This window comes from Apodemus sylvaticus, chromosome 23 (genome assembly GCF_947179515.1).
Source record: "Apodemus sylvaticus chromosome 23, mApoSyl1.1, whole genome shotgun sequence".
NCBI lineage: Eukaryota > Metazoa > Chordata > Mammalia > Rodentia > Muridae > Apodemus > Apodemus sylvaticus.
Window position 1 is genome coordinate 15,840,267 of NC_067494.1, and position 22,013 is coordinate 15,862,279.

Genomic DNA, 22,013 nt, shown 5'->3' on the forward strand with positions numbered 1-22,013 from the left:
TTTTCCAATTTCCTATACCTTCTTCAATTTCTTTCTTCAGAGACTTAAACTATCTTTTTCATACATGTTTATCACTTGTTTAGAGTTCTACCAATTCATTTTATATTACAGTATAAACAATTTTGTATTGAAAGAACAGTTTATTTGCTTAATTTCTACAAACCTTTTCTATTTGGAAAAAGGAGGGTTAGTGGTTTTTGAGATTTTATACCCAGCACCTTTGTTGAAGATGTTTATCAATTGAAGGAGTTCTCTGGTAGAAGTTTGGAATAGCTCATTGTACTGGCTGGTTTTGTGTCAACTTAACACAAGCTGGAGTTATCAGAGAGAAAGGAGCTTCAGGTGAGGAAATGGCTCCATGAGACCCAACTGTAAGGCATTTTCTGAATTAGTGATCAAAGGGGGAATGACTCTTGTGGATGGTACCATCTCTGGCCTGGAACTCTTGAGTTTTATAAGAAAGCAAGCTGAGCAAGTCAGGGGAATCAAACCAGTAAGTAACACCCCCCCACCCCCATGGCTTCTGCATCAGCTGCTGTATCCTGATCTGCTTGAGTTCCAGTCCTGACTACCCTTGGTGATCAACAGCAATGTGGAAAGTATAAGCTGAATGAACCCTCCTCCCCAACTTGATTTTACATCATGATATTTGTGCAGAAATAGAAACTCTCCCTGAAACACTCATGTGGACAATCATACCTGTGAATTGGAATATTTTGATGTCTTTATTTTCAGTTTGCATTGGATTCACCACTGCAATTTTGATACTGGTCTAGCTAAACTTCAAGTAATATGTTGAATAGCTATTTAGAGAAAAGCAGTCTCAATTTTAGTGAAATTGCTTAAATATACCTCCACTAATTTGATGTTGGTTTTTGCCTTGTTGTATATTGCTTTTATTATGTTTAGTTATGTACATTGTATACCTAATTTCTCCAAGACTTTTTATATGAAGTGGTGTTGTATTTTGTGAAAATATAGCATCAAATAAAATGATAATGGAGTATTTTTCTTTCATTTTTTCATTGTATTATGTCAATGCTTTGTATATTGGACCACCCATGTGAGCCTGGTATGAGGATTACTTGATCATGGTTAATTATGTCTTAAAATGTGTTCATTTGCAATTATTTTGTTGAGTATTTTTCATCTATGTTCATAAGAGACATTGATCTGAAATTCTCTTTCTATATCGAAACTTTATGTGATTTAAGTTTCAGGATAACTATGTCCTCATAGAGTAAGTGTGGCAATGAGCCTTCTGTTTCTATATTGTGGAATGGTTTGAGGCATAATGGTATTAGCTCTTTGACAGTCTGGAAGAATACTGTGCTAAATCCATCTGGCCCTGAGATTTTATATTTTGTTTGGGGAATTTTATTGATGGCTTCCATAACCTTAAGGATTATACAACTAATTAGACAGTTTATCTGACATTGATTTACCTTTAGTAGTACATATTTATCAAGAAAATCATCTCATTAATGTAGATATTCCAATTTTCTTGATTATAGGCTAATGATTCTTTTTGTTTCCTCATTTTTCAGTTATGATATCTTCCTGTTTAGTTTTGGTTTGTTGATTGGGTAAGTGTCTCTTTCCCTTTTAGTTAGTTTTGATGAGGGTTTATCAATCTACGTAATTTCTTAAAGCACCAGCTCTTGATTTTCTTAATTCCTTTTGTTGTTCTCTCTCTTTTTTGTTTTGTTTTATTAATTTCAACCCTGAGTTTGATTATTCTCTGTTCTCAACTCTTCTTTGGTGTGTTTGCTTCTTCTTTTTTCATAGTTTACAGTTCTGAACCTGATATGATATTGTGACATTTCTCTAATTTATATATGAAGGGGTGATGCTATTATCTTTACTTTTAGCACACAATTCATTGTGTCCTAAAATCTTGGGCATGTTGTACTTTCATCTCCATTGCATTCTATAGTGTCTGTAATTTCTTTCTTTTGTATTCCCTTAACCATTGCTCATTCAGTAGAAGTTTTTTTGATTTTGGTTGGTTGGTAGGCTGTATTTTGTTTCTGTTGTTCTTGAAACCCAGCTTTAATCCATGCTTCTCTGTTAAGATACAAGGAATTGTATCAGTTTTCTTGAATCTGTTGAGACATTTGTTGAAACAGAATATATAGTCAATTTTGTAGAAGGTTATGTGAGGTGCTAAGAAAAAGTTATATTCTTTTGATTTTGAGTACAATATTTTATAGATATCTTTTGGACTCTTTTGATTCCTAATACCACTTAGTCTTCTCATCTCTACATTTAGTTTCTGACTCAATTACTTGTCTATTGGTGAGAATGGGGTATTGATGTCTCCCAAAATTAACGTGTAGTTTTTTATGTTTTATTTAAGCATTATTATATTTTAATATTTTATTATAATATTAAGCATATTAATATTTATTTTACTCACCCATGCAGTTCACATGAATGCTCTTGCAATTGGGACAGAGATACTCAGAATGAAATGACAACTTGGTTGATTTCTTTTCACAAGTATAAAGAATCCTTCTATAAGTCATTGGAGTAAATTTGTGTGCTCATCTATTTTATTAGACAATAAAATGGTTACTTAAGCTTGATTCTCAGATCTATATGCTTGCAAAATCATTTTCCCTCCATTTACTCTCTGTGTTGCTGAGGTGTGTTCTTTATTTGTAGCAGAATGAAGAACTCTGTTTTTCATTTATTTTATTAGTGTTTTTTCACATCGTTGGAGAATTGTGTACATTAATGTTTGTAAATACTAATATTAATCAATTTTAATTTTAGGTATCATAAAATGTTAGTGGTAGCATATATGTTTCTCTCTCTGTGTGTATCTGTCTGTGTGTCTCTGTGTGTGCTTCCTTTTCTTTGATTCTACAAATAAAAACAGAACTGTGAAGAATCATACTTAAATTCAAATATAAAAACATTCTCTTTATATAACAAGCAATAGTAAAAATGAAGAAATCATGTGTGAACATCATAATATTTATGTTTCATTATACCTATTAATGCTTCTAGGACCATAGTTGAAGAGGGCCACAATGCTACCATTACATTATGCAAATATTGCATTGAAGTAGTAAATGTATGATAATTAATAAAGAAATGTTTTTATGACAACCATTTTATCTGTATAATTTTCCATGAAAATCTTCAATTTTACTACTTTTTCTATATAATTCTTAAAATTTTGTCATAAATATTTTCCATGTAAACCTTCAATTTTATCTGAAAATGTGTCCAATTCCATTTTTACTAATATTAGTAAATTTTTTATGTCTACCATTGAATCTGTATAATTTCCCATGAAAATCTTCTATTTTAAAAATGTTTGTAAATAATTCTTCAATTTTATCAGAAATATTGCCATGTAAATCTTCAATTATATCAGTATATATTTATAATACTGTTTTAAATTACTTTAAAAACATTTTTATGTCTATCACTTTATATGTATAATTTTCCATGAAAATCTTCAATTTTAAAACTTTTTCTATGTAATTTTTCAATTTTTGTCAGAAATATTTTCCATCTAAATCTTCAATTTTATCAGAAAATGTGTCCACTTCCCTTTTCAATTATAATAGTCAAGTTTTTTATGTCTACCATTGTATCTGCATAATTTTCCATGAAAATCTTCAATTTTAACACTTTTTGTATATAATTTAATTTTATCTGAAATATTACCATGGGAATCTTCAGTTATATCAGTATATATTTATAGTTGTGTTTTAAAGCAGTTAATAAATATTTTTATGACTACCAATTTATCTATATTATCCATGAAAATCTTCAATTTTAATACCATTTTTCAATATTATTCTTCAATTAAAAATTATTTTCCATGTAAATCTTCAGGTTTATCAGAAAAAGATACTAGTCCATTCTAAATTATTTAAATTTTTTATGACTTTCTTTTTATTTGCATAATTTTCTATAAAAAATTTCAATTTTTAAAACATTTTCTTTTTTTTATTATTTTATTTTTATTTTCTATATTCTTTGTTTACATTCCAAGTGATTTTCCCTTTCCCGGATCCTCCCTCCCCATATGTCCCATAAACCTTCCTCTCTCCATCCATTCTCCAATCACCTCCATCCTCTTTCTCTGTCCTTATATTCCCCTCCAATGCTAGATCAATCCTTTCCAGGATCAGGACCTTCTCCATACTTCTTCATGGGAGTCATTTGTTATGTGATTTGTGCCTTGGGTATTCAGGGCTTCTGGGCTAATTAATATCCACGTATCAGAGATTGCATTCCATGTGTATTCTTTTGTGATTGGGTTACCTAACTTAGGATGATATTTTCCAGGTCAAACTATTTGCCTAAAAATTTTGTGAATTCATTGTTTCTAATTGCTGAGTAGTATTCCATTGTGTGAATATACCACATTTTCTGTATCCATTCCTCCTTTGAGAGGCATCTGGATTCTTTCCAGCTTCTGGCTATTAGAAATAAGGCTGCTATGAACATAATGGAGCATGTGTCCTTATTGCATGCCAGGGAATCCTTTGGGTATATGCCCAGGAGAGGTATAGCAGGGTCCTCCAGAAGTGTCATGTCCAGTTTTCTGAGGAACCACCAGACTGATTTCCAAAGTGGTTGTACGATCTTTTTTTTTTTTCTATTCCTTTTTTTTTATTCGATATAATTTATTTACATTTCAAATGATTTCCCCTTTTCTAGCCCCCCCCCCACTCCCTGAAAGTCCCGTAAGCCCCCTTCTCTTCCCCTGTCCTCCCACCCACCCCTTCCCACTTCCCCGTTCTGGTTTTGCTGAGTACTGTTTCACTGAGTCTTTCCAGAACCAGGGGCCACTCCTCCTTTCTTCTTGTACCTCATTTGATGTGTGGATTATGTTTTGGGTATTCCAGTTTTCTAGGTTAATATCCACTTAATGGTGAGTGCATATCATGATTCACCTTTTGAGTTTGGGTTACCTCACTTAGTATGATATTCTCTAGCTCCATCCATTTGCCTAAGAATTTCATGAATTCATTGTTTCTAATGGCTGAATAGTACTCCATTGTGTAGATATACCACATTTTTTGCATCCACTCTTCTGTTGAGGGATACCTGGATTCTTTCCAGCATCTGGCAATTATAAATAGGGCTGCTATGAACATAGTAGAACATGTATCCTTATTACATGGTGGGGAGTCTTCTGGGTATATTCCCAGGAGTGGTATAGCAGGATCTTCTGGAAGTGAGGTGCCCAGTTTTCGGAGGAATCGCCAGACTGATTTCCAGAGTGGTTGTACCAATTTGCAACCCTACCAGCAGTGGAGGAGTGTTCTTCTTTCTCCACACCCTCTCCAACACCTGCTGTCTCCTGAATTTTTAATCTTAGCCATTCTGACTGGTGTAAGATGAAATCTTAGGGTTGTTTTGATTTGCATTTCCCTAATGACTAATGAAGTTGAGCATTTTTTAAGATGCTTCTCCGCCATCCGAAGTTCTTCAGGTGAGAATTCTTTGTTTAACTCTGTACCCCATTTTTTAGTAGGGTTGTTTGGTTTTCTGGAGTCTAACTTCTTGAGTTCTTTATATATATTGGATATTAGCCCTCTATCTGATGTAGGATTGGTGAAGATCTTTTCCCAATTTGTTGGTTGCCGATTTGTCCTCTTGATGGTGTCCTTTGCCTTACAGAAACTTTGTAATTTTATGAGGTCCCATTTGTCAATTCTTGCTCTTAGAGCATACGCTATTGGTGTTCTGTTCAGAAACTTTCTCCCTGTACCGATGTCCTCAAGGGTCTTCCCCAGTTTCTTTTCTATTAGCTTCAGAGTGTCTGGCATTATGTGGAGGTCATTGATCCATTTGGATTTGAGCTTAGTACAAGGAGACAAAGATGGATCAATTCGCATTCTTCTGCATGCTGACCTCCAGTTGAACCAGCACCATTTGTTGAAAAGGCTATCTTTTTTCCATTGGATGTTTTCAGCCTCTTTGTCGAGGATCAAGTGGCCATAGGTGTGTGGGTTCTTTTCTGGATCTTCAATCCTGTTCCATTGATCCTCCTGCCTGTCACTGTACCAATACCATGCAGTTTTTAACACTATTGCTCTGTAGTATTGCTTGAGGTCAGGGATACTGATTCCCCCAGATTTTCTTTTGTTGCTGAGAATAGTTTTTGCTATCCTGGGTTTTTTGTTTTTCCAGATGAATTTGATAATTGCTCTTTCTAACTCTGTGAAGAATTGAGTTGGGATTTTGATGGGTATTGCACTGAATCTGTATAGTGCTTTAGGCAAAATGGCCATTTTAACTATATTGATTCTACCGATCCATGAGCATGGGAGGTTTTCCCATTTTTTGAGGTCTTCTTCCATTTCCTTCTTCAGAGTCTTGAAGTTCTTGTCATACAGATCTTTCACATGTTTGGTAAGAGTCACCCCAAGATACTTTATACTGTTTGTGGCTATTGTGAAGGGGGTCATTTCCCTAATTTCTTTCTCAGCCTGCTTATCCTTTGAGTATAGGAAGGCCACTGATTTGCTTGAGTTGATTTTATAACCTGCCACTTTGCTGAAGTTGTTTATCAGCTGTAGGAGCTCTCTAGTGGAGTTCTTTGGGTCACTTAGGTAGACGATCATGTCGTCTGCAAATAATGATAGTTTGACTTCTTCCTTTCCAATTTGTATCCCTTTGACCTCCTTATGTTGTCGAATTGCCCGAGCTAGTACCTCAAGTACAATATTGAAAAGATAAGGAGAAAGGGGGCAGCCTTGTCTGGTCCCTGATTTCAGTGGGATTGCTTCAAGTTTCTCTCCATTTAGTTTGATGCTGGCTACCGGTTTGCTGTATATTGCTTTTACTATGTTTGGGTATGGGCCTTGAATTCTTGTTCTCTCCAAGACTTTAAGCATGAAAGGATGCTGAATTTTGTCAAATGCTTTTTCAGCATCCAATGAAATGACCATGTGTTTTTTTTCTTTGAGTTTGTTTATGTAGTGGATTGCATTGATGGATTTCTGTATATTGAACCAACCCTGCATTCCCGGGATAAAGCCTACTTGATCATGATGGATGATCATTTTGATGTGTTCTTGGATTCGGTTGGTAAGAATTGTATTGAGTATTTTTACATCGATGTTCATAAGGGAAATTGGTCTGAAGTTCTCTTTCTTTGTTGCATCTTTGTGTTTGTGTTGTTCAATTTTATTAGAAACTATCTCAATTTCCTTTTTCAATTATATTCTAGATGTTTTTGTATGTCTACCTTTATATCTGTAAAATTTTTCAATATAATCTTCATTTTTTGCAGTTTCCCTATGTAATTTGTCAATTTTATCAGGAATATATTATATTAAATCTTTCAGTTTACTCAGAAATTGTCTCTATTTCATTTTTCAAATATGTTCTATTTGTTTTTAGATGTGTGCATTTGTATATATAAATTTTTTCAAGAAAATATTTAATTGTAGCATTTTTCATATGTGATTCCTCAATTGTATAAGAAATATGGTATATAAAATTTTTCATTTATATCAGACAATATTTCCACTTCCTTTTTTCAATTATATTCTAATTGTTTTTGTATGTCTACCATAGTATCAGCAACATTTTCCAAGAAAGCATCAATTTTAACATTTTCCCTCCATAATTCCTCAAATCGGTTAGTAAGAAGTTCTATGCAAAATTTGATTTTTGTCAGAAAATGTCTATAATTCCTTTTTCAGTTATATTCTATTTTTTATATGTCTACCTTTGTATCTGTAAAATTGTTCATGAAAATCATGAATTTTACCATTTTTCTTATGTAATTCCTCAATTTTATCAGAAATATGTTATATCAAAGTGTTCAGTTTTGTCAGGGAATATCTCCACATCATTTTTCAATTATATTCTCATTGTTTTTATGTGTAAACCTTTGTATAGTTAAAATTGTTTCAGAAAATTTTCAATTTTAGAATTTTTTGTATGTATTCCTCAACTTTCTTACAAGTATGTTATTTGAAAATGGTTGGGGCTGGAGAGATGGCTCAGCAGTTAAGACTGCTCTTCTGAAGGTCCTGACTTCAAATCCCAGCAACCACATAGTGGCTTACAAACATCCATAATGAGATCTGACTCCCTCTTCCAGAGTGTCTGAAGACTGTGTACTCACATATAATAAATAAATAAATCTTAAAAAAGAGAAAGAAAATGGTCAATTTTGTTAGACTATGTCTCCAGTTCCAATTTCAATTAGATTCTAATTGGTTTATATATATATATATATATATATATATATATATATATATATATATATATATATATATCATTGTATGTGTGAAATTTCCAAGAAAATCTTTAATTTCAACATTTTTTCCATGTAATTCCTCAATTTTATCAGAAATATGTTCTATGAAAATCTTTAATTTTATTATATATATCATTTCCTCTTCCAATTATATTCTAATAATTGAGTTTTTCTACAACTGTGTCTGTGAAATTTTCCAAGAAAATCTTAAATGTTAACATTTTCCTATGTAATTCCTCAATTTTATCAGAAATATGTTATATGTAAATCTTTAATTTTATTAGGAAATGTTTCCACTTCCTTTTACAATTATATTCTAAGAATTTTAGTTTGTCTACAATTGTATCTGTAAAATTTTCCAAGAAAAACTTCAATTTTCATATTTTTCCCATGTAATTCCTCCATTTTGTCATCAATAAGTTATACCAAAATCTTAGAAAAGAAACTGGGGAAAACCCTTGAGGACATGGTCATAGGGGAAAAGTTCCTGAACAGAACACCAATAGCTTATGCTCTAAGATCAAGAATTGACAAATGGGACCTCATAAAATTACAAAGTTTCTGTAAGGCAAAGTACACTGTCAAAAGGACAAAATGGCAACCAACAATTTGGGAAAAGATCTTCACCAACCCTACATCCGATAGAGGGCTAATATCCAATATATACAAAGAACTCAAGAAGTTAGACCCCAGGGAACTAAATAGTCCTATTAAAAATGGGGTACAGATCTAAACAAAGAATTTTTACCTGAAGAAATTCAGATGGCTGAGAAGCACCTTAAGAAATGCTCAACATCATTAATCATTAGGGAAATGCAAATCAAAACAACCCTGAGATTTCACCTCACACCAGTCAGAATGGCTAAGGTTAAAAACTCAGGAGACAGCAGGTGTTGGCAAGAATGTGGAGAAAGAGGAGCACTCCTCCAGTGCTGGTGGGATTGCAAGATGGTACAACCACTATGGAAATCAGTCTGGTGTTTCCTCAGAAACCTGGACATGACACTTCTGGAGGACCCTGCTATACCTCTCCTGGGCATATACCCAAAGGGTTCCCCGGCATGCAATAAAGACACATGCTCCACTATGTTCATAGCAGCCTTATTTATAATAGCCAGAAGCTGGAAAGAACACAGATGTCCCTCAGTGGAGGAATGGATACAGAAAATGTGGTATATTTACACAATGGAATGCTACTCAGGAATTAAAAACAATGAATTCATGAAATTTTTAGGCAAATGGTTGGAACTGGAAAATACCATCCTAAGTGAGGTAACCCAATCACAAAAAATACACATGGAATGCAATCTCTGATAAGTGGATATTAATTAGCCCAGAAGCTCTGAATACCCAAGGTACAATTAGCATAACAAATGACTTCCATGAAGAAGTAAGGAGAGGGTCCTTATCCTGGAAAGGCTTGATCTAGAAGTGTAAGGGAATACCAGGACAAAGCAAAAGGACAGAGGTGATTGGAGAATGGGTGGAGAGAAGAAGGCTTATGGGACATATGGGGAGGGGGGAAGTGGGAAAGGGAAAATCAAATCATTTGGAATATAAACAAAGAATATAGAAAATAAAAAAGAAAATGTCTCCACTTCCTTTTTCAATTATATTTTCATAGTTTTAGTATGTCTACCATTGTCTCCGTGAAATTTTCCAAGTAAATCTTCAATTTTAACATTTTTCTCATGTAATTCATTAATTTTGTCAGAAATCTGTTATATGAAAATCTTCCATCCTATCAGATAATGTCTTCACCCATGTTTTGAATTATATCCTATTTTTTGTCTACCTTTGTATGTGTAAAATTTTTCAAGAAAATCTTCCAATTTTTATATTTTTCCTATGTAATTCTTCAGTTTTATTAGAAATATGTTATATAAAAATGTATCAATTTCCATTTACAATTATATTTTTATAAATTTTGTCTCTCATTGTATCTGTGAAAGTTTCTAAGATAATCTTCAATTTCAACATTTTTTCCTATGTACTTTCCCAATTTTTCAGAAATATGTTACAGGAAAAGCTTCACTTTAATCAGAAATTGTCTCCAATTCCTTTTTCAAAAATGCTCTGTTTTTTGGGATGTGTGCATTTGTATCTGTAAAATTGTTTGAGAAAATATTCAATTTTAACATTTTTCTCATGAAATTCATCAATTTTACCAGAAATATGTTATATGAATATATTCAGTCCTATCAGATAATGTCTCTACCCACTTTTTGAATTATATCCTATTTGCTTTTATTTGTCTACCTTTGTATCTGTAAAATTTTTCAAGAAAATCTTCCAATTTTTATATTTTTCTGATGTAATTCTTTAGTTCTATCAGAAATATGTTATATGAAAATGCATAAGTTTACAGGAAAACATTTCAATTTCCTTTTCCAATTATATTCTAATAATTTTTGTTTTTCTCTTGTATCTGTGAATTTTTCTAAGAAAATCTTCAATTTTAACATTTTTCTTAGGTACTTCCTCAATTTTCTCAGAAATATGTTACATGGAAAGCTACAGTTTAAACAGAAATTGTCTCCAATTCCTTTTTCAAATATGTTCTATTTGTTTTTGGATGTGTAACTTTGTATATGTAAAATTGTCCAGGAAAATCTTCAATTTTAACATTTTTCCTATATAATTCCTCAATTGTGTTAGATATATGCTACATGAAAATCTTCAGTTTTATCAGAAAATGTCTCCATTTACTTTCACAATTATATTCTAATAGTTTTTGTATGTCTACCTTTGTATCTGTAAAATTTTTCAATAAAATCTTCAAGTTTAGAATTTTCCCCATGTAATTCCTCAATTTTTTTCAGAAATATGTTACATTAAAATCTTCAGTTTTATCAGAAATTGTCTCTATTTTCTTTTTCAAATATTTTCTAATTGTTTTTGCATGTCTACCATCGTATCTGAAATTATGCAGAAAATCTTCCATTTTAACATTTTTCCTATGCAATTCCTCAATTTTATCAGAAATATGTTATTTGTAAATGTTTGATTTTATTACAAACCATCTCAATTTCCTTTTTCAATTATATTCTAATTGTTTTTTATGTCTACCTTTGTATCTGTAAAATTTTTCAATAAAATCTTCAATTTATGCACTTTTCCTATGTAATTTGTCAATTTTATCAAGAATGTTGTATTAAATCTTTCAGTTTAATCAGAAATTGTCTCCACTGACTTTTTCAAATATGTTATATTTGTTTTTGGATATGTACATTTGTATATATAAAATTTTTCAAGAAAATCTTTAATTGTAGCATTTTTTTCATATGTGATTCCTCAATTGTATAAGAAATATGTTATATGAAAATCTTCATTTAGTTGATTTTATAACCTGCCACTTTGCTGAAGTTGTTTATCAGCTGTAGGAGTTCTCTAGTGGAGTTTTTTGGGTCACTTAGGTAGACTATCATATCATCTGCAAATAATGATAGTTTGACTTCTTCCTTTCCAATTTGTATCCCTTTGACCTCCTTATGTTGTCTAATTGCCCGAGCTAGTACCTCAAGTACTATATTGAAAAGATAAGGAGAGAGGGGGCAGCCTTGTCTCATCCCTGATTTTAGTGGGATTGCTTCAAGTTTCTCTCCATTTAGTTTGATGCTGGCTACCAGTTTGCTGTATATTGCTTTTACTATGTTTAGGTATGGGCCTTGAATTCCTGTTCTTTCCAAGACTTTAAGCATGAAAGGATGCTGAATTTTGTCAAATGCTTTTTCAGCATCCAATGAAATGACCATGTGTTTTTTTTCTTTGAGTTTGTTTATGTAGTGGATTGCATTGATGGATTTCCATATATTGAATCAGCCCTGCATCCTTGGGATAAAGCCTACTTGATCATGGTGGATGATCGTTTTGATGTGTTCTTGGATTTGGTTGGCAAGAATTTTATTGAGTATTTTTGCATCGATGTTCATAAGGGAAAATGGACTGAAGTTCTCTTTCTTTGTTGTATCTTTGTGTGGTTTTGGTATCAGCATAATTCTGGCTTCATAGAAAGAATTGGGTAGTGTTCCTTCTGTTTCTATTTTGTGGAATAATTTGAAGAGTATTGGTATTAGGTCTTTTTGAAGATCTGATAGAATTCTGCACTGAAACCATCTGGTACTGTGCTTTTTTTTGGTTGGGAGACTTTCTATGACCCCTTCTATTTCTTTAGGGGTTATGGGACTGTTTAGATGATCTATTTGGTCCTGATTTAATTTTGGTGTTTGGTATCTGTCTAGGAAATTGTCCATTTCCTCCAGATTCTCCAGTTGTGTTGAGTATAGGCTTTTGTAGTAGGATATGATGATTTTTTGGATTGCCTCAGTTTCTGTTGTTATATCCCCTTTTTCATTTCTAATTTTGTTAATTTGGATACTTTCTCTGTGCCCTTTGGTCAGTCTGGCTAAGGGTTTATCTATCTTGTTGATTTTCTCAAAGAACCAGCTCCTGGATTCATTGATCCTTTGTATGGTTCTCTTTGTTTCCACTTGATTGATTTAATCCCTGAGTTTGACGATTTCCTGTCTTCTTCTCCTCCTGGGTGAAATAGCTTCTTTTTGTTCCAGAGCTTTCACGTGTGCCATTAAGCTGCTAGTTTATGCTCTCTCCCATTTCTTTTTGGAGGCATTCAGGGCCATTAGTTTTCCTCTTAGCACTGCTTTCATTGTGTTCCAAAGAAACTATCTTCTATCATTAGAAATAAAATATAATATTAAAAAAGAAAATCTTCATTTATATTATAAAATGTCCCCACTTCCTTTTTCAATATATTCTAATTGTTTTTGTACGTCTACCATAGCATCTTCAATTTAGAAATAAGTTATATGAAAGTGTTCAGTCTCCACATCATTTTTCAATTATATTCTCATTGTTTTTGCATGTATACCTTTGCATCTTTAAAATCATTCAAGAAAAATTTCAATTTTAACATTTTTTCCTATGTAATTCCTCAATTTTCTCACAAGTATGTTATATAAAAATGGTCAATTTTGTTAGACTATTTCTCCATTTCCAATTTCAATTAGATTCTAATTGTTTTTATATATCTGCCATTGTATTTGTGAAATTTTCCAAGAAAATCTTTAATTTTAACATTTTTATGTAATTCCCCAATTTTATCAGAAATAAGTTATATGCAAATCTTTACCTTTTTGAGAAATATCTCAATTTCCCCTTCCAATTATGCTCTAAAATTTGAATTTTTCTACCACAGTGTCTGTGAATTTTTCCAAGAAATTCTTTTTTTTAAAGATTTATTTATTTATTATATGTCTAAGTACACTGTAGCTGTCTTCAGACACTCCAGAATAGGGTGTCAGATCTCATTATGGATGGTTGTGAGCCACCATGTGGTTGCTGGGATTTGAACTCAGGACCTCTGGAAGAGCAGTCAGTGCTCTTAACTGCTGAGCCATCTCTCCAGCCCATAAGAAATTAATGTTAACATTTTTCGTATGTAATTCCTCAATTTTGTCACAAATAAGTTACATGGAAATCTTTAGTTTTATATGAAAATGTCTCCACTTCCTTTTTCAATTATATTTTCATAATTTTAGTATGTCTACCATTGTCCCCATATAATTTTCCAAGTAAATCTTCAAATTTAACATTTTTCTCATGTAATTCAATTTTATCAGAAATATGTTATATGAAAATGTTCAGTCCTATCAGATAAATGTCTCCACTTTCTTTTACAATTATTTTCTAATTGTTTTTATATGTTTACCTTAGAATCTGTAAAATTTTTCAATAAAATCTACAAGTTTAGCATTTTTCCTATGTCTCCACCCACTTTTTGAATTATATCTTATTTGCTTTTGTTTGTCTACCTTTGTATCTGTAAAATTTTTCAAGAAAGTTTTCCAATTTTTACAATTTTCCTATGAAATTGTTCAGTTTTATCAGAAATATGATCTATGAAAATGTATACATTTATAGCAAAATATCTCAATCTCCTTTTCCAATTACATTCCAATAACTTTTGCTGTCTCTCATTGTATCTATAAATTTTCTTGGAAAATCTTCAATTTTAACATTTTTCCTATGTAATTCCTCAATTGTGTCAGATATATGTTATATGAAAATCTTCAGTTTTATCAGAAAATGTCTCCATTTCCTTTTGTAATTATTTTCTAATTGTTTTTATATGTTTACCTTAGAATCTGTAAAATTTTTCATTAAAATATACAAGTTTAACATTTTCCTTATGTAATTCCTAAATTATGCCAGAAGTACGTTATATGAAAATCTTCAGTTTTATCAGAAATTTTCACTACTTTCTTTTTAATTATTTTCTAATTGGTTTCACATGTCTACCATTGTATCTGTGAAATTTTCCAGAAAATCTGCAATTTTAACATTTTCCAATGCAATTCCTCAATTTTATGAGAAATATGTTATTTGTAAGTGTTTGACTTGATCAGAAACCATCTCAATTTCCTTTTTCAATTATATTCTAATTGTTTTTGTATGTCTACCTTTGTAAATGTAAACTTTTTCAATAAAATCTTCAATTTTAACATTTTCCTTATGTGATTTGTCAATTTTATCAGGAATATGTTATATTAAATCTTTCAGTCTAATCAGAAATTGTCTCCACTGCCTTTTTCAAATATGTTCTATTTGTTTTTGGATGTGGACATTTGTATATATAAAATTTTTCAAGAAAATCTTTAATTGTAACATTTTTCCTATGTGATTCCTCAATTGTATAAGAAATATGTTGTATGAAAAATCTTCATTTATATCAGAAAATGTCTCCACTTTCTTTTTTCAATATATTCTATTTTTTTTGTATGTCTACCATAGTATCAGCAACATTTTCCAAGAAAGCATCAATTTTAACATTTTTCCTCTATAATTACTCAAATCGGTTAGTAATAAGTTCTATGCAAAACTTGATTTTTGTCAGAAAATGTCTCCACTTCCTTTTTCAGTTATATTCTAATTGTTTTGTTTGTCTACCTTTGTATCTGTAAAATCGTTCAAGAAAATCTTCAATTTTAACATTTTTTTCTACGTAACTCCTCAATTTTATCAGAAATATGTTAAATGAAAGTCTTCAGTTTTATCAAGAAATGCTTACCACTTCATTTTTTCAATTATATTCTCCTTGTTTTTGTATGTATATCCTTGTATCTTTAAAATTGTTGAAGAAAATCTTTAATTTTAATATTTTTTCATGTAATTCCTCAATTTTATCAGAAATATGTTGTATGCAAATCTTTAATTTTTTAGAATTATTTCAATTTCCTCTTCTAATTATATTCTAAAAATTGAGGTTTTCTACCATGGTGTCTGTGAAATTTTCTAAGAAAATCTTAATTGTTAACATTTTTCCTCTGTAATTTGTACAGAGCCATATTGGGGAGTCATACCACATGGTAGGAACTTGACATTGGCTAAGGACAATTCCTGGCTTCAGGCAGGAATCTGACATTAGGGCATAATAGGGAAGTAGGTTACAGCAGGCATTTTTATGCTAGGGTTGAGTGCTAAGAGTGTACTTGACATTGGTCAAGGTGAACTTCTCTCAGCCTACATTGATCGTGGATTGATCCTGCTCCACCTAGGGTAGAGAAGCTCAGAGTGAAGGTTAAGCTCATTGTTCCTCCAGGTCTAGGAATTCCTGAATTAAGCAGGTGACCCACCCATCTGCCAGAGCATTTGAGATAAGGACCTCCAGGAGAAGCTAGACAACCTCAGCTGGAAGTCAGCCCGGAGTCTGGGGGAAGGGCTTGCCCAAACTGTTAAAATTCTGACCGACATTAAAGTTTCAGCTTCGATCAGTAAAATATTGTCCTGGCTCTTCTTTCTTTTTGCCCCTTCCCCATCTCTCCCTCAGCTTCTCTTTCAGCAACCCAGTTTGTAATAGCTGCAGGCAGCTATGGAATTCAACAGTAATTTCTTCAATTTTATCAGAAATATGTTATTTGTAAATCTTTAATTAGAAAATTTCTCTACCTCCTTTTCCAATTATATTCTAATAATTTTACTCTGTCTACCATTGTATTTGTATAATTTTCCAAGAAAAACTTAATTTTAATATTGTTCCTTTTTAACTCCTCAATTTTATCAGAAATATGTTACATGAAAGTCTTCAATTTTATCAAGAAATGTCTCCACTTCAATTTTCAATTATATTCTCCTTGTTTTTGTATGTATATCTTTGTATCTTTAAAATTGCTCAAGAAAATCTTTGATTTTAATTTTTTTCATGGAATTCCTCAATTTTATCAGAAATATGTTATATGCAAATCTTTAATTTTATTAAAATTATCTCAATTTCCTCTTCTAATTATATTCTAAAAATTGAGTTTTCTACCACTGTGTCTGTGAAATTTTCCAAGAAAACATTAAATGTTAACATTTTTCCTATTTAATTCATCAATTTTATCAGAAATATGTTATATGTAAATCTTTAATTTTATTAGAAAATGTCTCCACTACCTTTTCAAAATTAGAAATTATTATATTCTAATAATTTGTCTGTCTACCATTGTATCTGTAGAATTTTCCAAGAAAAACTTCAATTTTAACATTTTTCCTATGTAATTCCTTAATTTTATCACAAATAATTTATATGGAAATCTTCAGTTTTATATGAAAATGTCACCACTTCCTTTTTCAATTATATTCTCATAATTTTAGTATTTCTTCCTTTGTCTCCATGAAATTTTCCAAGTAAATCTTCAATTTTAACATTTTCTCATGTAATTCATCAATTTTGACAGAAATATGTTATATGAAAATCTTCATTCCTATCAGATAATGTCTCCACTCACTTTGTAAATGATATCTTATTTGTTTTTGTTTGTCTACCTTTGTATCTGTAACATTTTTCAAGAAAATTTTCCAATTTTTACATTTTTCCTATGAAATTATTCAGTTTCATCAGAAATATGTTATTTGAAAATGTATACATTTATAGGAAAACATCTCAATATCCTTTTCCATTTGTATTCTAATAATTTTTCTTGTTCCTCATTGAATCTATGAAATTTTCTAAGAAATACTTCAATTTTAACATTTTTCCTATGTACTTCCTCAATTTTATCAGAAATATGTTATCTGAAAACCTTCAGTTTAAATATAAATTGCCTCCAATTCCTTTTTCAAATTTGTTCTATTTGTTTTTGGATGTGTATGTTTGCATATGTAATATTTTCCAAGAAAATCTACAATTTTAACATTGTGTCCTATGTAATTCCTCAATTGTGTCAGATATATGTTATATGACAATACTCAGATTTTTAATCAGAAAATGTCTCCATTTACTTTGACAATTATATTCTAATAGTTTTTGTATGTCTACCTTTCTATCTATAAATTTTTTCAATAAAATCCTCAAGTTTAGCATTTTTCCTATGTAATTCCTCAATTTTGTCAGAAATATGTTATATGAAAATCTTCAGTTTTAAGCAAACCGGTAGCCAGCATCAAACTAAATGGAAAGAAACTTGAAGCAATCCCACTAAAATCAGGGACTAGACAGGGCTGCCCCCTTTCTTCTTATCTTTTCAATATTGTACTTGAGGTACTAGCTCGGGCAATTAGACAACATAAGGAGGTCAAAGGGATACAAATTGGAAAGGAAGAAGTCAAACTATCATTATTTTCAGATGATTTGATAGTCTACCTAAGTGACCCAAAAAAACTCCACTAGAGAACTCCTACAGCTGATAAACAACATCAGCAAAGTGGCAGGTTATAAAATCAACTCAAGCAAATCAGTAGCCTTCTTATACTCAAAAGATAAGCAGGCTGAGAAAGAAATTAGGGAAATGACCCCCTTCACAATAGCCACAAACAGTATAAAGTACCTTGGAGTGACTCTTACCAAACATGTGAAAGATCTGTATGACAAGAACTTCAAGACTCTGAAGAAGAAAATGGAAGAAGACCTCAAAAAATGGAAAAACCTCCCATGCTCATGGATCAGAAGGATTAATATAGTTAAAATGGCCATTTTGCCAAAAGCAATATACAGATTCAATGCAATACCCATCAAAATCCCAACTCAATTCTTCACAGAGTTAGAAAGAGCAATTATCAAATTCATCTGGAATAACAAAAAACCCAGGATAGCTAAAACTATTCTCAACAACAAAAGAAATTCTGGGGGAATCAGTATCCCTGACCTCAAGCAATACTACAGAGCAATCATGTTAAAAACTGCATGGTATTGGTACAGTTACAGGCAGGCGGATCAATGGAACAGGATTGAAGATCCAGAAATGAACCCACACACCTATGTCCACTTGATCCTCGACAAAGGGGCTTAAAACACCCAATGGAAAAAAGATAGCCTTTTCAACAAATGGTGCTGGTTCAACTGGAGGTCAGCATGCAGAAGAATGCAAATTGATCCATCCTTGTCTCCTTGTACTAAGCTCAACTCCAAATGGATCAAGGACTTACACATAAAGCCAGACACTTTGAAGCTAATAGAAAAGAAACTAGGGAAGACCCTTGAGGACATCAGTACAGGGGGAAATTTTCTGAACAGAACACCAATAGAGTATGCTCTAAGATCAAGAATTGACAAATGGGTTGATTTTATAACCAGCCACTTTGCTGAAGTTGTTTATCAGCTGTAGGCGTTCTCTGTTGGAGGTTTTCAGGTTTCTTAAGTAGACTATCATATCATCTGCAAATAGTGATAATTTGACTTTTTCCTTTCCAATTTGAACCTCCTTGACATCCTTATGTTGTCTAATTGCTCTAGGTAGAACTTCAAGCACTTTATTGAAAAGATATGGAGAGAGAGAAGAGCCTTGTCTAGTCCCTGATTTTAGTGGGATTGCTTCAAGTTTCTCTCAGTTTAGTTTGATGTTGGCTACCGGTTTGCTGTATATTGCTTTTACTATGCTTAGGTATGGGCCTTGAATTCCTGTTCTTTCCAAGACTTTGAGCATGAAAGGATGCTGAATTTTGTCAAATGCTTTTTCTGCATCGAATGAGATGATCATATGGTTTTTTCTTTGAGTTTGTTTATGTAGTGGATTGCATTGATGGATTTCCTTATATTGAACTATCCCTGCATCCCTGGGATGAAGCCTACTTGATCATGGTGGATGATCGTTTTGATGTGTTCTTGGATTCGGTTGGCAAGAATTTTATTAAGTATTTTTGCATCAATATTCATAAGGGAAATTGGCCTGAAGTTCTCTTTCTTTGTTGGATCTTTGTGTGGTTTTGGTATCAGTGTAATTGTGGCTTCATAGAACGAGTTGGGTAGAGTTCCTTCTGTTTCTATTTTGTGGAATAGTTTGAAGAGTATTGGTGTTAAGTCTTCTATGAAGGTCTGATAGAATTCTGCACTGAAGCCATCTGGTCCCGTGCTTATTTTTGGTTGGGAGACTTTCTATGGCCCTTTTTATTTCTTCAGGTGTTATGGGACTGTTCAGATGATCTATTTGATCCTGATTTAGCTTTGGTGTCAGATATCTGTCTAGGAAACTGTCCATTTCCTCCAGATTCTCCAGTTGTGTTGAGTATAGGCTTTTGTAGTAGGATCTAATGATTTTTTGAATTTCCTCAGTTTCTGTTGTTATATCTCCCTTTTCATTTCTAAGTTTGTTAATCTGGATACTGTCTCTGTGCCCTTTGGTTAGTCTGGCTAAGAGTTTATCTAGATATATTAGATAGATATATTATCCAATATAGATATATAATCCAATATATACAAGGAACTCAAGAAGTTACACCCCAGAAAACCAAATAACTCTATTAAAAATGGGGTACAGAATTAAACAAAAAATTTTCACCTGAAGAACTTCGGATGGTGGAGAAGCATCTTAAAAAATGCTCAACTTCATTAGTCATTAGGGAAATGCAAATCAAAACAACCCTGAGATTTCACTTTACACAGGTCAGAATGGCTAAGATTAAGAATTCAGGAGACAGCAGGTGTTGGCGTGGATGTGGAGAAAGAGGAACACTCCTCCACTGCTGGTGAGGTTGCAAATTGGTACAACCACTCTGGAAATCAGTTTGGTTTTTCCTCTGAAAACTGGGCACATCACTTCCGGAAGATCCTGCTATACCACCTCTGGGCATATACCCAGAGGATTCCCCACCATGTAATAAGGATACATGCTCTACTATGTTCATAGCAGCCCTATTTATAATAGCCAGAAGCTGGAAAGAACCCAGGTATCCCTCAACAGAAAAATGGATGCAAAAAAATGTGGTATATATACACAATGGAGTACGATTCAGCCATTAGAAACAATGAATTCATGAAATTCTTAAACAAATGGATGGAGCTAGAGAACATCATACTAAGTGAGGTAACCCAGTCTCAAAAGATCAATCATGGTATGCACTCACTAATAAGTGGATATTAACCTAGAAAACTGCAATACCCAAAACATAATCCACACATCAAATGAGGTACAAGAAGAAAGGAGGAGTGGCCCCTGGTTCTGGAAAGACTCAGTGAAGCAGTATAGGGCAAAACCAGAACGGGGAAGTGGGAAGGGGTGGGAGGGAGGACAGGGGAAGAGAAGGGGGCTTACGGGACTTTCGGGGAGTCGGGGGCTAGAAAAGGGGAAATCATTTGAAATGTAAATAAATAATATATCAAATAAATAAAAAAAGGAGACAAGCAGGAAAATAAAGAAGTACTTCCTCATTTATTTACTACAAGGATTATAAATAAAGGCAAAGCTATCTGGTATATAGCTCAATAATAACTCATAGTTGCAGCATAGAACATAAAGTTCATGCATATAGTTGCAGCAGGAAAGTAACAGTGTGATAACATGAATTTGAAAGTACTCTGATCCACACAGGGAAAAATGTGTCAATAATATCTGATCCTTATTAAATAGGAAGAACCAGAATTTATTTTACCTCCAAAACTTTGGTTTGGAGCATGTAAATTCTTTCATGTGTTTGTCAATATGCTTCCATCATCTTTTTCATTGTGTTCCTTCCTTGTTTATATGAAGATAAAGCTTTAAATATCTAAAAAAAAAAAGACAAATTGATCAGTGAAATTTTCTGAGAATGCTTTGCTATTTTTCTTCATCACTGATATGATTGTGGGGCTGATGTAAAGAAATTCAATAAGGAAGTGGCCAGGACTGGAAGAGTGAGGCAGTGGTCTGAGGGGATTGACTATGTTTAACCTGTGCATGAGTGAGACCAGATTTTTGCTTTTATACATCCTCCAGAATGAAGAAAATTGATTCTGTCTAAAACGATACAAAGTTAGATCAATGCTCTGTCAGTTCTGATGAAAATATTCTGCACTTGAAAGTTTTAAGAAATACATATTTTGTTTCTGTTCTTTTTTATTATATATATTCTTTATTTACATTTCAAATGATTTCCCCTTTCCTGCCCCCTTCGAATGTCCCATGGGCCATCTCCCCTCTCCCCGTTTTCCAGTTAACCCCCTCTCACCTCCCTGTCCTGGTATTCCCCTACACTGCTGCATCAAGCCATTCCAGGACCAGGGGCCTCTCCTCCCTTTGATGTCCAACAAGGTCATCCTCTGCTGTCTATGCATCTGGAGCCATGGGTAACACCATGTGTACTATCTGGTTGATGTTTTTATCCCTGGGAGCTCTGGGAGGCACATATCATTGTTCCTCCTATGGTGCTGCAAATCTCTTCAGCTCCTTTCTCTAGCTCCCCCACTGGGGACCCTGTGCTCAGTTCAATGGCTGGCTTAGAGTGTCCCCCTCTGAATTTGTCATGCACCACCAGAGCCTTCCAAGTGAGAGAAATATATAGAATATCTTAAATTTGA